Source organism: Camarhynchus parvulus, chromosome 1 (genome assembly GCF_901933205.1).
Source record: "Camarhynchus parvulus chromosome 1, STF_HiC, whole genome shotgun sequence".
In the NCBI taxonomy this organism is placed as follows: Eukaryota; Metazoa; Chordata; class Aves; order Passeriformes; family Thraupidae; genus Camarhynchus; species Camarhynchus parvulus.
Window position 1 is genome coordinate 101,126,159 of NC_044571.1, and position 15,102 is coordinate 101,141,260.

General features: G+C 47.9%; 1 pseudogene; it reads left to right on the forward strand.

Moving 5' to 3' along the window:
- The first annotated feature begins 232 nt into the window (after positions 1 to 232).
- On the forward strand, positions 233 to 6,111 carry LOC115902820 (annotated as a pseudogene).
- The last annotated feature ends 8,991 nt before the right edge of the window (positions 6,112 to 15,102 follow it).

Sequence of the window (15,102 nt, forward strand, 5' to 3'; positions counted from 1 at the left end):
CCTGGGGGGATCTGGGGAGTCCTGGGGGAGTTTGGGGCATCCTGGGGGGGAGTTGGGATGTCCTGGGGGGAATTTGGGGGAGTCCTGGGGGGTTTTCGGGGTTCCATCCCTTTCTTTGAGGAGGGATTGAAGAGGAGGAGCGAGGAAAGAGAAGGAGATGGGCAAAGAGAGCAGGAGGAGGGAGGGAAAGGGAGGGATGGAAGAGGAGGAGGAGGTGTGGTTGTGTAGGAGGAGGAGGACGAGGGGGGATGGAAGAAGAGGAGCGGGAGGAAGAGGAAGAGGAGGGACAAAGGCGGATCAAGGCTGCCCTGAGGGAACCACGGTCTAGAGCCCTGCCTGTGGGATCATCGTCCCCCCAACATCGGGCATGTGAGCGGGGAAGGGGAGCTCGGCTCAGATATCCCGGGGAGGCTCTGGGTTGGGTTTATTTTTGGGGGGCTAATGTTTGGAGAATGAAGGAGTCCAAAGTTGAGCGGAAAAGGCCCCTTGGGGGGACATCGGGGGGTGCCGGGGAGCGCCGCCATTGGCGGGAGCCTTAAGAGCTTGGAGAGGGGCAGGGGGGACTCCTTGGAGCCCCTGCAGCCCAAAGCAGAGAATGAGGGGAGAAGGGACCCCGGGAGCCCAAAAAGCCCCGGCATCCCGAAATGGGGAGAGCGAAGAGGGAGGAGCTTTTGGGATTGCTGGGACTGCCAGCAGTCTGGGGAGGGCGGGCACCGAGGAGAAAGGGGACTCCCAATCCAAGTGTGACCCCCAGCAGCTGGGACAAGGGAGAACCCCCGAACACCAAAGGGAAGGCACCAGGGACGGGGAATGCTTGGAGGCTTTTTCGAGGCTGAATCTATCTTGGTGGTTTTGGAGGTTTTTATGGAGCCCAGATGGCCGGTGACTTCTAGAGATGGACTGGGGCAGAGGGACCTTCAAACTAAACGTGTGTTGGGGAAGATGAAACAGGAAAGCCTTATAAATATGATTGTCTGGCAAAAGATTTTGAGAATATGGAAAGCAGAAGCAAGATGGAAATGAAAGCCAGCTTTTAGATACCTTAGTTACTGAACAACTGGAAAACAATGGTGTGGCCGACTGAAGGTAACTCCCGTTAATCTGCTTGCAGACGGGTCCAGGGGTCAGAGCAGACCCTACTAGCTTAGCAGAAGGAGTCCAAAGAGTAGTTTTTAGGGTTTAAAATGTAACACAGTATGGTGATGTAATGATTTTTATAGGTCATATGTAAATGCTGTAGGATTTGTATATTGCACTAGATTGGTTAGTGAGAAATAGAATATTCAGCACAGAAGAAGATTTATTGTATTTTAACGGGAACCTTACTCCCTTACGCTCTTACCCCTCTTACTCTCTTACCCTCTCATCCTCTCTACCCCTTTCCTCTCTGGGGCCTGCTCCGAGCTGTGGCTGGCAGCTCCAAGCAGGGCCCTGCACCCAGGCCCTTTGCAATAAACCACAAGTTCCACAACCTGGCTTCAGAGATCTCTTGTCTCTGTCCGTCCTGACCGTCCTAGCCCCAATGCTCCTACAAATGTGCTCATCCCTTGTTTTCCCCAAACCAGGATTTCCCATTGCTAACCCCTGGGAGGCTGCGAGGAAGAGGAAGATGCCCCGGGACACTGAGGCAGGTGAGGAGGAACTCAGTGCCCCTTTCCCCCTCTGTGCTGGCTCCATCTCCCAGCCCAGCGCGGCCCCTCGGCTGCAGCATAGCCCTGGGGCGATCTCCTCGCCCTTGCCTGTGGCACGGAGGCAAATCCCATCCTGTCCTTGTCCTTCCTCCCCCAGAGCAGGAGCTGAGCATGGAGAGCAGGGAGGACAAATGCCCGCAGCAGAACGTGGTGGAAGAGGCCGTTCTGAGCGGCTCCACAGCGCAGGAAGCCAACGGGGAGGAAAAGCCCCGAAGATCCCGCACGAGGAGGGGCTGCAAACGCAGATCGCGGGGATCTGAGGGGGAAGGAGCCAGCCTGGGCCGGGAAGGTGGCCAGAGATCGAGCCAGAGCTCGGAGCTGGTGCTCCACGAGCAGCTCCACAATGGGCAGAAGCCCCACACGTGTGTGGAGTGTGGGAAGAGCTTCAGGTGGAACTCCAAGCTCATTGAGCACCAGATGATCCACACGGAAGAACGGCCCTACGAGTGTGGGGAGTGTGGGAAGAGCTTCAGCTTCAGTTCCAGCCTGATCAAGCACCGGAAAATCCACACTGGGGAACGGCCCCATGAGTGTGGGGAGTGTGGGAAGACCTTCAGGACGAGCACCCACCTGATCAGCCACCGGATGACCCACACTGGGGAGAGACCCTACAAGTGTGGAGAGTGTGGACAGAGCTTCAGCCGGAAGTCCAACCTGATGCGGCACCAGGTGATCCACACGGGGGTGAAGCCCTACGAGTGTGGGGAGTGTGGGAAGAGCTTCAGGTGGAGCTCCGACCTAATCAAGCACCAGATGATCCACACCGGGGAGAGGCCCCACGAGTGTGGGGAGTGTGGGAAGAGCTTCAGCTGCAGCTCCCACCTGACCAGCCACCAGAGGACCCACACTGGGGAAAGGCCCTACGAGTGTGGGGAATGTGGGAAGAGCTTCAGCTGCAACTCCAGCCTGATAAAGCACCAGAGGACCCACACTGGGGAACAGCCCTATGAGTGTGGGGAGTGTGGGAAGAGCTTCAGCCAGAGCTCTGACCTCATCAAGCACCAGAGGATCCACACTGGGGAACGGCCCTACAAATGTGGGGAGTGTGGGAAGAGCTTCAGGTCAAGCTCTGACCTGACCAAGCACCAGAGAATCCACACTGGGGAACGGCCTTATGAGTGTGGGGAGTGTGGGAAGACCTTCAGGGACCATGACACCCTGATCAGACACCGAAAGATCCACACTAGGGAGAGGCCTTACAAGTGTTTTGAGTGTGGGAATAGCTTTCGGTTCAACTCTCATCTCGTCCTGCACAATCTGAGTCACACAGAGGAGAGGCCCCTCTGCTGCCCCGACTGTGGGAAGGGATTCAAGTACAACTCTCAACTCATAATCCACCAGCGAATCCACACCGGAGAGAGGCCCTACGAGTGTGGGGAATGTGGGAAGAGCTTCTCACAGAGCTCTCACTTGACCCGACACCAATGTAGCCACCGGTAAGGGAAGCCCTGCAAGTGCGGGAAGAGCTTCGTGCGCTGCTCCAGCTCCATCCCCCACTGGAGGAACCACATTCCCTGTGATCCATGTTGGAAACACACCTGGCTGCTTCTCCTTTTGGTTTCGCCTTAATTTATCTTCTCCCTCTCTCTGCAGTCCAAAAGCCTAGAGGGACGGATCTGTCACCTCAAAAACACTCAAACACCAGTGAAAACAACTCAGTCTTAAAGGAAAAGAGCTCAGCTCCATATCAAAGTGGCTTTTTGCCCGCTCAAAAAAACTCTAGCTTGTGAAAAACTCACTCGATTCCACAGCCAACAGGGTGAGATGGGGTTGGGAGGAGATTGGGAGAAGTAGGATCCCAATTTGGAGTGGTGGGATGGGGATTGTGTGGGCCTGGGTGTGTGGGATGTATTTGATAGCAAATAAAACTCTCAGACTTACTGATTTCTTTCCCGTTCATGTTCAGTCTGTTGCAGTTCTGTTTGCAGAGTGCCGCCTCCCAGAGTGTCCTCTCACAGTGTCCGGCCTTGGCCTGAGCCCGCCCCTTTCCTCTCACGGTTCCCGCCCTTTCCTCACCCCCTTTCCCCTCACGGTTCCCGCCCTTCCTCACCCCCTTTCCCCTCACGGTTCCAGCCGGTGAGGGGGGGAGAAGCAGGGGGAGGGGGAGATGGAAGAGGAGGGATGAAGGTGGAGAGAGAGCAGCGATGGAAGGAGGAGAAGGAGGTGGGGTTGGGGAGGAGGAGGAGGAGAAGGGATGGAAGGGGAGGGATGGAAGAGGAGAAGGAGGTGGAGATAACATAGAGGAGCGGGAGGGGCGATGGAAGAGGAAGGGCGGGAAGAAGGGGAAGAGGAAGAGGAGGGACAAAGGCGGATCGCGGCTGACCTGAAGCAGCCGCGCGGTCGAACCCTGCCTGAATTCGCAGTCTCCACCTGTGGGATTATCGCCCCCCCCGCATCGCGCAGGTGAGTGGAGAGGCGCAGCTCGGCCCAGATATCCCGGGGGGTCCCTGGGTTGGGTTTTTTGGGGGCATATTTGAAGGAGTCCAAGGCTGAGCGGAAAAGGTCCCTTGGGGGGACATCCAGGGGGGTGCCGGTGCCGTCCTGTTGGGGTCGCCCTGGGTGGGATCTCCTTGCCTTTGCCTGTGGCACGGAGGCAAATCCCATCCTGTCCTTGTCCTTCCTCCCCCAGAGCAGGAGCTGAGCATGGAGAGCAGGGAGGACAAATGCCCGCAGCAGAACGTGGTGGAAGAGGCCGTTCTGAGCGGCTCCACGGCGCAGGAAGCCAACGGGGAGGAAAAGCCCCGGAGATCCCGCACGAGGAGGGGCTGCAAACGCAGATCGCGGGGATCTGAGGGGGAAGGAGCCAGCCTGGGCCGGGAAGGTGGCCAGAGATCGAGCCAGAGCTCGGAGCTGGTGCTCCACGAGCAGCTCCACAATGGGCAGAAGCCCCACACGTGTGTGGAGTGTGGGAAGAGCTTCAGGTGGAACTGCGACCTGATCAAGCATCAGGTGATCCACACTGGGGAACGGCCCTACGAGTGTGGGGAGTGTGGGAAGAGCTTCAGCCGGAACTGCCACCTGATCAAGCATCAGGTGATCCACACTGGGGAACGGCCCCATGAGTGTGGGGAGTGTGGGAAGAGCTTCAAGTGGAGCTCCGACCTGATCAAGCATCAGATGATCCACACTGGGGAGAGGCCATATGAGTGTGGGGAGTGTGGGAAGAGCTTCAGGTCGAGCACCCATCTGATCAGGCACCAGGTGACCCACACTGGGGAGAAGCCCTATGAGTGTGGAGAATGTGGGAAGAGCTTCGGACAAAGAGAGAGCCTGATCCAGCACCAGAGGACCCACACTGGGGAACGGCCCTACGAGTGTGGGCAGTGTGGGAAGAGCTTCACCCAGCGCTCCAGCCTGACCCAGCACCAACTGACCCACACCGGGGAACGGCTGCATGAGTGTGAGCAGTGTGGGAAGAGGTTTCAGACCACCTCCAGTCTCGTCTTGCACCAGCGGATTCACACAGAGGAGAAGCCGTTCCTCTGCCCCGACTGTGGGAAGGGATTCAGGCAGAACTCCAACCTCATCCAACACCGGCGCATCCACACTGGAGAGAAGCCCTACGAGTGTAGGGAATGTGGGAAGAGCTTCAGACTGAACTCGCACCTGACCAGCCACCAGGTGACCCACACCGGGGAGAGGCCCTACCACTGCGTTGAGTGTGGGAAGAGCTTCAGCTGGAGCTCTGACTTGATCAAGCACCAGAGGACCCACACTGCTGAGAGGCCCGAGTGTGGGGAGTGCGGGAAGAGCTTCAGCCACCATTGCACCCTGATCAGGCACCAGAGGAGCCACACTGGGGAGAGGCCCTACGAGTGTTCCAAGTGTGGGAAGGGCTTTACAAGCAGCTCCAAACTCCTCCGACACTATTGGATTCACACAGAGGAGAGGCCATTCCAGTGCTCCGACTGCGGGAAGGGATTCAGGCAGAACTCCCAACTCACCATCCATCGGCGCATCCACACTGGGGAGAGGCCCTACAAGTGTCCCCAGTGTGGGAAGAGCTTTTCCAGCAGCTCTAACTTGAGCAAACACCAACGGAGGCACCGGTAAGGGAAGCCCTGCGAATGCCCTGAGTGCGGGAAGACCTTCGTGCGCTGCTCCAGCTCCATCCCCCACGGGAGGAACCACTTTGGTCACAGCCCTGGTCACTCACATTCCCTGTGATCCATGTTGGGAACACACCTGGCTGCTTCTTCTTTTAGTTTCACCTTAATTTGTTTTTGTTCTCCATCTCTTTGCACTCCAAAAGCCAATATGGATACATCTGTCATCTCAAAACCACTCAAATCCCAGTGAAAACAGCTCAATCTCACACCAGAAATGCTCACACCCACCTCAAAAAAACTCAATGTCATACCAAACTAACTCGATTCCACAGCCACCAGAGTAAGATGGGGTTGGGGGGAGATTAGGAGAAGTGGGATCCCAATTTGGAGCGGTGGGATGGGGATTGTGTGGGATATATTTGATAGCAAATAAAACTCTCAGATTTACTGATTTCTTTCCCGTTCATGTTCAGTCCGTGGCAGTTCTGTTTGCAGAGTGCCGCCTCCCAGAGTGTCCCCTCACAGTGTCCGGCCTTGGCCTGAGCCCGCCCCTTTCCCCTCACGGTTCCCGCCCTTTCCTCACCCCCTTTCCCCTCACGGTTCCCGCCCTTTCCTCACCCCCTTTCCCCTCACGGTTTCCGGCCTTCGGGAACGGGGGAGGAGGAGGAGGAGGGAGGGAGGAAGAGGCCGAGCAGCCCCAGCAGAAGAGGAGAGAGAAAATCTCGTGGTCCTGGTGCTCCCTGAAGTCGCTGCAGCCCCGGGACGATCCCGCAGGTGCCTGGGCAGGGGGAGCTGAGCCGAAATATCCCGGGGGGTGCCTGGGTTTGGGGTTTTTTGGGGGGGATATTTGCAGCTGGCAGGGCTCCAAAGCCAAGCCGCAGATGGACATCGGGGGGTCCCCGGGAGGTGTTTTTGGGGGGTCCGGGTGCCGGCAATGTCTGCTCCCAGTATGAGCTCTCTCACTCCCAGTATGAGCCCAATCACTCCCAATATGAGCCTAGTCACTTCCTGCAGGATCCCAGTGACTCCCAGTCATTCCATCTCATGATGCAATTTGCTGACACGAAGATCCCAGTTTCTCCCAGTTCTGCCCAGTTTCATCCAGTGTGTTCCCAGTTCTCCCAGTTTCCCCTGGCATAATAATAGTCACACCCAGCATGGTCCCAGTATAATCCCAGTTGCTTCCAGTCTCTCCCAGTATGGTCCCAGCTGCTTCCAGCATGGTTCCAGTTGCTTCCTAGATCAGCCCAGTCAGTCCCAGTATGATGCCATTTGCTCCCAGTCAGGCCCAGTATGGGGGATGATGTGCAGGGTATGTTCCCAGTCACTCTCAGATACTCCCAGTATTAGTCCAGTCACTCCCAGTGTGATCCAAATATGGCCCCAGTGTGCTCTTTTTAGCTTTTTCAACTTCTCTGGTTTCTTTTCCACACAGCCCTTTGGCTGTGATCTTCTGTCACCTTTGTTGCAAAGCTAGCTCCTGCAGCCTTTGCTGCCTGTTTTTGGCTCTTCCTGGCCTCTTTCTTTTCCAGCTTTTTGCTCCATCTCTCTCTGCAATTTCCGTGGGTCTTGGACTGCTTGTCCTCATGTCAGGGGTCACCACGAATTATATAAATAACACCCGTGATGTTTGTGTGTCTGAGACATAACACATGACAAAACTCCCCTTGGTCATCAGCAGATCTGATTTATTGTATCAGACACCCTTTCACAGGCAATTCAAAAACTCATGGTGCTACACGGACATTGGTCTAAAATCTGTGCCCCACAGACACTTAACCAGTCAAATGCTTGTGTTTTAGGAGAGTTGTTATTTGTCCAAGCCTCTGTCAGTTAGCCTAAAGGCTGGTTTGTGGAGGTGAGCTGGATTTGTTATTTATAACTGGGTTCATGTTCAGCTTGCAATGCAACAGGCAACCAAAGTACTTATTTGGGAAGGATGGGAGTAATTTTCATATACTTGGAAAAATCCTGGATTGAAAAGAGCCATTTTCAACTGATTAATTTAATTCACTACCTGCTGCTCCAGGTGACACATCTTGCCTCCAACAAGGAAGGCAAAATCTCTGTGCTTACAGCAGCAGCTGAAGGTGGTGGAAAGGAGGAGGAGAGATGTTCACTTGCCAGAAAGGTGGAACCCAACCAGGCAGCTTTGGAAGGGTGAAGGTGCAGCAGTAGCAAATGGGAAGCTCTGTGCTGGGCTTTGGGACAAAACTATGTGAAGGGGCATTACCAAAATCCAGTAAAAACAAGTGAGCTATTGATACTTCTCAGCACAGTTGGCCAGACTCACTGTAAATTCAGACTGGGGGTCCCAGGCCTCCTGTTTCATGCTGGGATATGTCCTTGCACCAGCCCCCTGCCCACACCTGTTCTGCCCCCTCCCAGTGGGGCTCAGCCTTCAGCTCTTCCCTCTGTGTGCCAATGCAGCTCCCTCCTGCAACCCTGGGACATGCTGTCTCTGTTCAGGAGCATCCCTAGATTTTATAAAGAGTGCTGGTGACCTCTGGTGTACTCAAATCTATTGTCAGTGACATCAGCTGGGAAATGCTGGTAGTGGAGCAGGACTTCTTTTTAAGAAGTTACTTTCCACCCTACAGTACATAGAAAATCACCTCAGTTCTTCTGAAATAAAAAAATCCTAAGAAAATTGTAACTTTCCATGATCTGAAAGCAAGCAATGACCTCCCTCTTCAAGAGCATTACCAAGATTAATATCCAATGAAGTTTTATTTTAATTATTTCTTGTCACTGTAAATTCTTCACAGATGAAATGAGAAAGAGTGAGGCACAGCAGCTCAGCTGAGGGACAGAGCTCAGCACAGTGGAGTTTTCTCTTTTAGTCACACAGGAATGAAGCTTCAGCATCAGTTCTTATGGGGGCTGGAGGTGACAGCGGTCATACTGAAGGGCTGGCTGCTGAGAATGTTTCTCTCCTGGTCCTTCTGGTGATAGTAATTGTATTTTAATTTACTATTAGGACTACAGGCTCCTCATTAAAAGGCAGAGCATTTACAACACAACACTACATCAACATGTTTATAATAATTGTTGTCACAGGCTGCCCACATGTATTACTATGCAAGAACCTAATGGATTTCATATGATCAAGGCATAAAGCACAATTCTATTTCTTTCTGAAAGCCATCCAGAATTGCTGCAGACGAGTGGGAAATACATCAGGATTTCTTCTTTGACAAGAAAGAATGCATATTGTATTTCTGAATGTGTGATAGGTGTGGGTGGAGAAATCCTTCTCAAAGAGGAAGATAGGTAAAGAAATTCTCAGAGACTCAGATCAGCATTGAAAAAAGGTTTCTTTTCCTTGGGGCAGGAGACTATTCGATTTTTTTAGCCAAAAATCTCTATAGGTACAGCTGAGCTCATCTTTTGGGAAAGAAGCTGTATGAGATCTTACTTGGCAATATCTGTGTTTGATTCTCTTACACCTATTATTGGTTTGCTGAACCACTACAACTGGGGTTTCAATTAAGATTTTGTTTAATGACTAAAGATTTACAGTTCCAGCAAGTGACAGGCATTTTTTCATTGTCGAAGTTAAACCTTGCAAAGGGGAATTACCTGTTTTCCATACAGAAAACGGATTGCCCTGAAGGTCATGGAGAAAAAACACATTCTTTAGACACCATCTACTTTAAAAGATGTTGAAAATATCTCCTGAAAACCAGTCTGCACACACAGCATGTCCTTTTGAAGAAAGGAAAAAGCCAAGCTTCCCAGGAGAGAGTGACTCCTGGACTTATTTTGGCACCAATGCCCCTTGGCAGAAAGGCAGGTGCTGAGCTAGCACTCTCCCTGGGACCACTGTCAGGAAAAAGGAATACTTTTGCCTGCTGTACTTGCACTTCATTGAAGACTTTCAAAGGTCATATAAGGAAGGAACAAAGTGCTTAAATAAAGCAAATAGCTCCAGTAATTCCCAAATTATTTGTGAAAGTCATATTGAGCTGGTACAAAGTTTGTGAGTTTCTCTGCAGTGAACAAACTTTTATTTGGTTCCTGGTTAAAACAAAATTGTCATCAGCGCCTCAAGCAATGGAAAAGTGTAGAACATTACCAGCATACATTTCTAGTGAGTGCTCTTATGTATTGGTTTGGCATGGCCTGGTTTTTGGCAGCAGGGAGGCCACAATGATGGCTTCTGTGAAAAGCTGCTGGAAGCTTCTCACCATGTCTGGCAAAGCCAATGGCTGATGGCTCTGAAGATGGACATGCTGCTGGCCAAAACTGGGCCAATGAGAGAGGCTGATAATGCCTCTGTTATGACATATTTAAGGAGAAAATCAAAACAAAGTCACAAGTTTTTGCTTCTAGTCAGAGGAGGGGAGGAGGTGAGAACATGTGACAAAACAACATGGAGACACCAAGGTCAGTGGAGAAAGAGGGGTTGGTGGGAAGGAGGGAGGGGCTGGGGGGGAGGAGGTGTTTTCAGGGCTTATTTTACTTCTCATTATCCTCCTCTGGTTCTGTTGGTAATAAATTTCACTTTGCAACTTCAAGTTGAGCCTGTTTTGCTCTTGAAGCTTTTTCTGCTGGTCCTCATCTCAACTCAGGAATCCTTTGTTAACTTTTTTTTCCTTTTCCCTCCTCTGCCCAGCTGTGGGTGTCTGGCATTGGGCTAGTGTCAAACCACAGCATCCTATGTAAGCACAAGGCCAAATACAGTTAAAAAAATGAAATACAAGATTCCCCAGCAGGCAGAGGCTTCAAGATCCAAATCCTTAAATTGGTAATTTGAAATGCTTCATTGAATAACACTGTGATACAATAGCCTGTTGGAAGCTGCTCCCCAAGATCACTGCTCACAAGACATATCTGTTAGCTGATATTGAAAACAATCTGCATAGGATGCCCAAAGTTTAATCAGGGTAGGTTTTTCAGGCCCCTTCACTGAAACACAAATACTGACAGATTACATGTTTCCAGGCGTGCACTGATGAAAATGATAAAGAGGAAAAACTGCATTTATCTATTTAATTCCCAGCCCAAGGGGATAATCAATGCCAGTTGCTTTGGTTAGCAGCTGGTGAGAATAAAACCAAGAACTACCCTGACACCATCTGGTTTAGTTTTAAAGGCTCTGGGAGAGAGGGAGCCAAGAGAAGACAGTCCTTTGGCACACCAGGCTGCTCCCAACCTGCAGCTCCAGCTCTCACTGAGCTTTTCTCAGAACTACTTGGGCTGAATCAGGCCATTTTTTGCTTGCCTTCATTTTTTTTTAAAGTGATGGCTCTGTTTCCATTCCTTCTGGCTTGCCTGCACCTTCAGCCAATGTCAGTGCTCTACCTGCATTTATATGTGGTTTATTTAACAACTCCTCCAGCCTGACAGGTGGCATTTCTGAGCAGCTTTGCACCTCTAAGGAAGTTTTTATTTCTTCCCTCCATTTGCTCTCTTCAGCCAGGTCTGTCTTAAGAATAAACAGAAAATTAAAGCACTCACGCATTTCAGCTTTCTTTACTGCATGGTGAAGTCCAAAGCACATAATACTATCTGACCAAGCAAATTTGGAGGGACACCCCTTGCCCTATATATATATGTACTTATGTATTTTTATAAACTTCCAACAGCATTTTTCTGTCAGGACATGTTTGGTTCCTCAACAAAAATCAGTCTTGGACAACATCCCTTGGATACCTTGGCAGAACACCCAGGCAAAGGTCATCTCTTTTCTTTGTACCTACTAGTATGGTCTAGTTTGCCTTCTGAACTAAGGCAAAACTCTCTTGCCACCTGTCTGGTTTTAATAAAAAAATGAATTCATATTGCTATTTCCAGTTTGATGCCAGTTTAGTACCCTAAACCAGCTATTGGTATGATATTGTGCTCTGTCTGGTTACTGCCTCTCCTTGAAGAACCACCCTCCTTTTGACAAAATATTACAGGACTAACAATTAAACTAATTGTTGAAACCTGTTTTCTGAAATAATTGAGGCTTTTCCACCCTGACACAAGCAGGCCCAGGAATAATAGCTCCCTGTTTTTTTCCTGCTTCTGCAGCTGAGCAATGTTCGGGAAGTGGCCAGTCTATAACATCATGCTGTCTGTTGCAAAAAGGCTGAATTACTACACTTCATTTTCCTAGCTGGGCACACTAATTTGGGCATGGTTGCACTGGCCCAGCTCTTCAGTTTCATAGATCTTGTGTTTAATGCTCATAACTCTTTAGATGTAACTGACCCATTGGTTGAGTAGGAAAGACACAAATTTCTCTATAAAAACTCCTCTACTCTGTAGCTATCGCCCAGATAATTATTTTTCTTTTCAGTTGTACTAATGTCACTTCAGGCTCAGTGAATCATGCCTGAGGACAAGTTCAAGCTCCTGTTACAGCCTCTAGTTTCCTTTTTGGGTACAGTTCAGGTCATCTTATTAATTTATGGTTGTTAGCCAAAATAGCTTCCCATTGGTTCTCCCTCCCTCAGCTCTCTTCACAGGAACAAGTCGAGTTTCACAGTGAGTTTTGCATCCTGACTGTTCCTAACCTCCTCTCACTGCTCTCACTGGGGGCATCGAAGTGGGAACTACAGATTTCAACACAGGGCACTTTTGCTGAAGCCCAGCAGGCTGGCTTGCCATAGGATATGGGAATAACACAGCTCTGAGTTTCTGGAATAAAACATTGCTTTCATGGAGGAAAAAAAATGAATCTATTATCTATCCTAACCCTGAAGTTTAAAGAACTGCACCCTGTAGGTGTCTAATTAATGTCTAGTTAATCCCATTAAATCTCATCTCTTGCTTTCTTACTCTTCCAGACTAATTTTTTTTCCATGCATGGCTTCCAGCTTTCACCCTGACAAGATTTGTATAAAGCACACTGGCTTCTCATTGTCTGCTGTAGCCCAAGGTTTATGCAAACCAGTTCATATGAAGCAGCTCCTGCAGAGTCCTTGAAAATGAGAACATTGAAAAACCAAATCCTATCAGGATGAAGGGGGAAGCAGCTAACTCACATCATTTCATCCTAAATTACGTTTCCCTAACCAGGTGGAATTTCAAATAAACAATAACTCTTCTAACAAACAGATTTTTTAGTGCCATCCATGTTTGCTCCCATTACAATCAGTAATTATTAGATTAATATATAATTCCTATAATTTGCTTTTCATCTACTGAGATGGGGGTATTCTACCTTGATTAGTGCATTCTCAGAGGTAGGTCCCATAGGACTAGAAATACAGCTCCTAAATGCTAATTTCATACATTTAGGTTAAAAGGCAGGTGGAAGAGGTAAGAAAAAAAAAGTCTTAAGATTTCAGACTATTATGGATGGACAGATTTTATTATGTGAGCTCATTTAGATAATTAGTAACAAATACCTGAAGCAATTCAGTAGATAAAATGGAAGATTTTGACAAATTTTCAGTCTCCCCCAATTTGTGCTAAACTAAAGCATTTTCTCTGTTTTTTCTGAACAAATATTTCAACACGAAAATTATTAAAAACTGATCTTTTAAAATATTTTATGTCTAGTAGTTGTTTTATAAGTCAAGAACTGCTGGACTATGAAAAACCAATGTTCTTTTTAGCTTAGTTTTTAGCTTTTTCTGGTAACTATTTACATGAGGATTCCAATTATTTCTTTATAGTTATCTTCTCTTTTAAACTGACTTCGTTTTTATTAAGTAGCTGCACAAGTAAGTTGCTTAAAACTATGATCAATTACTTCTTTGGATTCTTTTTTTCCCATCCCAGCTGATTACAGTGACACCACCTATAAAAAGAAGTTACATGGACATTGTGTGCCAAAAACCACAAACACAACAAATGATTCCTCTGTCTTTTCAAAGTAAATGAGAACTGTTCTGCGGCCCCCAGACCCATCTTCTGATACAACTGCCACTAGAAGCATTTCATTTTGGTTTTCAGAAGCCCAGTTTCATAAGTAAAAGGCAATTTTAATTAGACCCCTGCAATATCAGACAATATTTGTTTTTCCCTCTTCAGCATTTTTTAACCTTCGTTTCAAGTTATGAATGGGTAAGATATCAATACTCCAAAATTGCAAGATGGTAAAATTTCAGTTTGGTGTGTGATTAGATTCTATGGGCTCCAATCATGAAATGATGAGGCAAAATGTAATGGAGCAATAATGTATCTAATGCACAGGGTTCCATGTTACAACCCTAAAAACCAGTCAATCATTAATTCCTGTCCTTTAATTAATTTCTTGTTTAGCATCATTCATATTAAGAATTACTTTTCCAAAGGAAAAAAATTAATCATTATCAACCCAAATATATTTTAACAGCCCTGACATAGCAATATTAATTTCACAACCTTTAAGAATATGTATGACCTCGAAGAACAAGACACCCCAGTCCAGTCAGTAAAAATATTCCCCACAAACCTGTGTTAATGGACCACATAACAGTTTCTTGATCAGGCAGCAGAGTCCCACGTCAGCTTATCTTGATTAAGAAAGACATTGCAAGCAGTTAGTTGTAATTCCCTACATTGTTTCAATAACAATTTCCATATGGCAGGAATCCCAAAAGAAACTCACACTGGATAAATATACTAATAGCTATAAATCCAAATAATAGGTCCTCCATTATATGACACCAGAGCACTTGTAAGTGAACTTTAAAATCACAGATTAATTTTGGTTGGAAAAGACTTCTAAGGTCATCAGGTCCAACAAGTTACTGAAATGTCTGAAAACCAGTATTTTCCTTCAATTACATGTTGTTGCTGCTAAGCTAAACATAAACATTTTAAAATCAAGTGATGTGGTAGGTATAAAGATGACAAAATATTTCAGTCTTGAATTTGGCAGTCCAGATGGAGGAGTTCAGAAGTATAATAAGAATATTATTAAATTGTGTCTCAGTAGAAATAAAGAGCAGTACAATCAGAATTTTATCTTGTTTTTAACATGGACAGTACGAGCAGTTTTGTTAGCAGAGCCACATGAAGTAAATGGGGCCATCTGAAGGAATGAAAAAGTCCAAAATTTACAGGTCAACATGAACCATTCTGACTTAAACACTGATAAAAGCATAAACAGAATAATTTCACAGGGCTCCATTCTGTCCTACTACTGAGTCTTCATCATTTGTTTAATCTAAGCATGATTCTGAGATTTACAATTAAGATGTTAAAGAAAGCTGCTACAGAAATAAAGGACACTGAGTTACAGTTTAAAAGTAGAAACACATAGCCAAATATTGAGCCAAAGAACATGCATCTTCAGAATATAAACTGAGTTTGCCTTCTTTCTGTACTGAGCTTCTGACTTTAGAAGAAAAGAGAATAAAGGGCAAGTATGCATCTCAGAACTGCTTGTCCCTGAGAGATATTACAAATGTCTGAAAAATTAAGAAGGCAAATTAGCT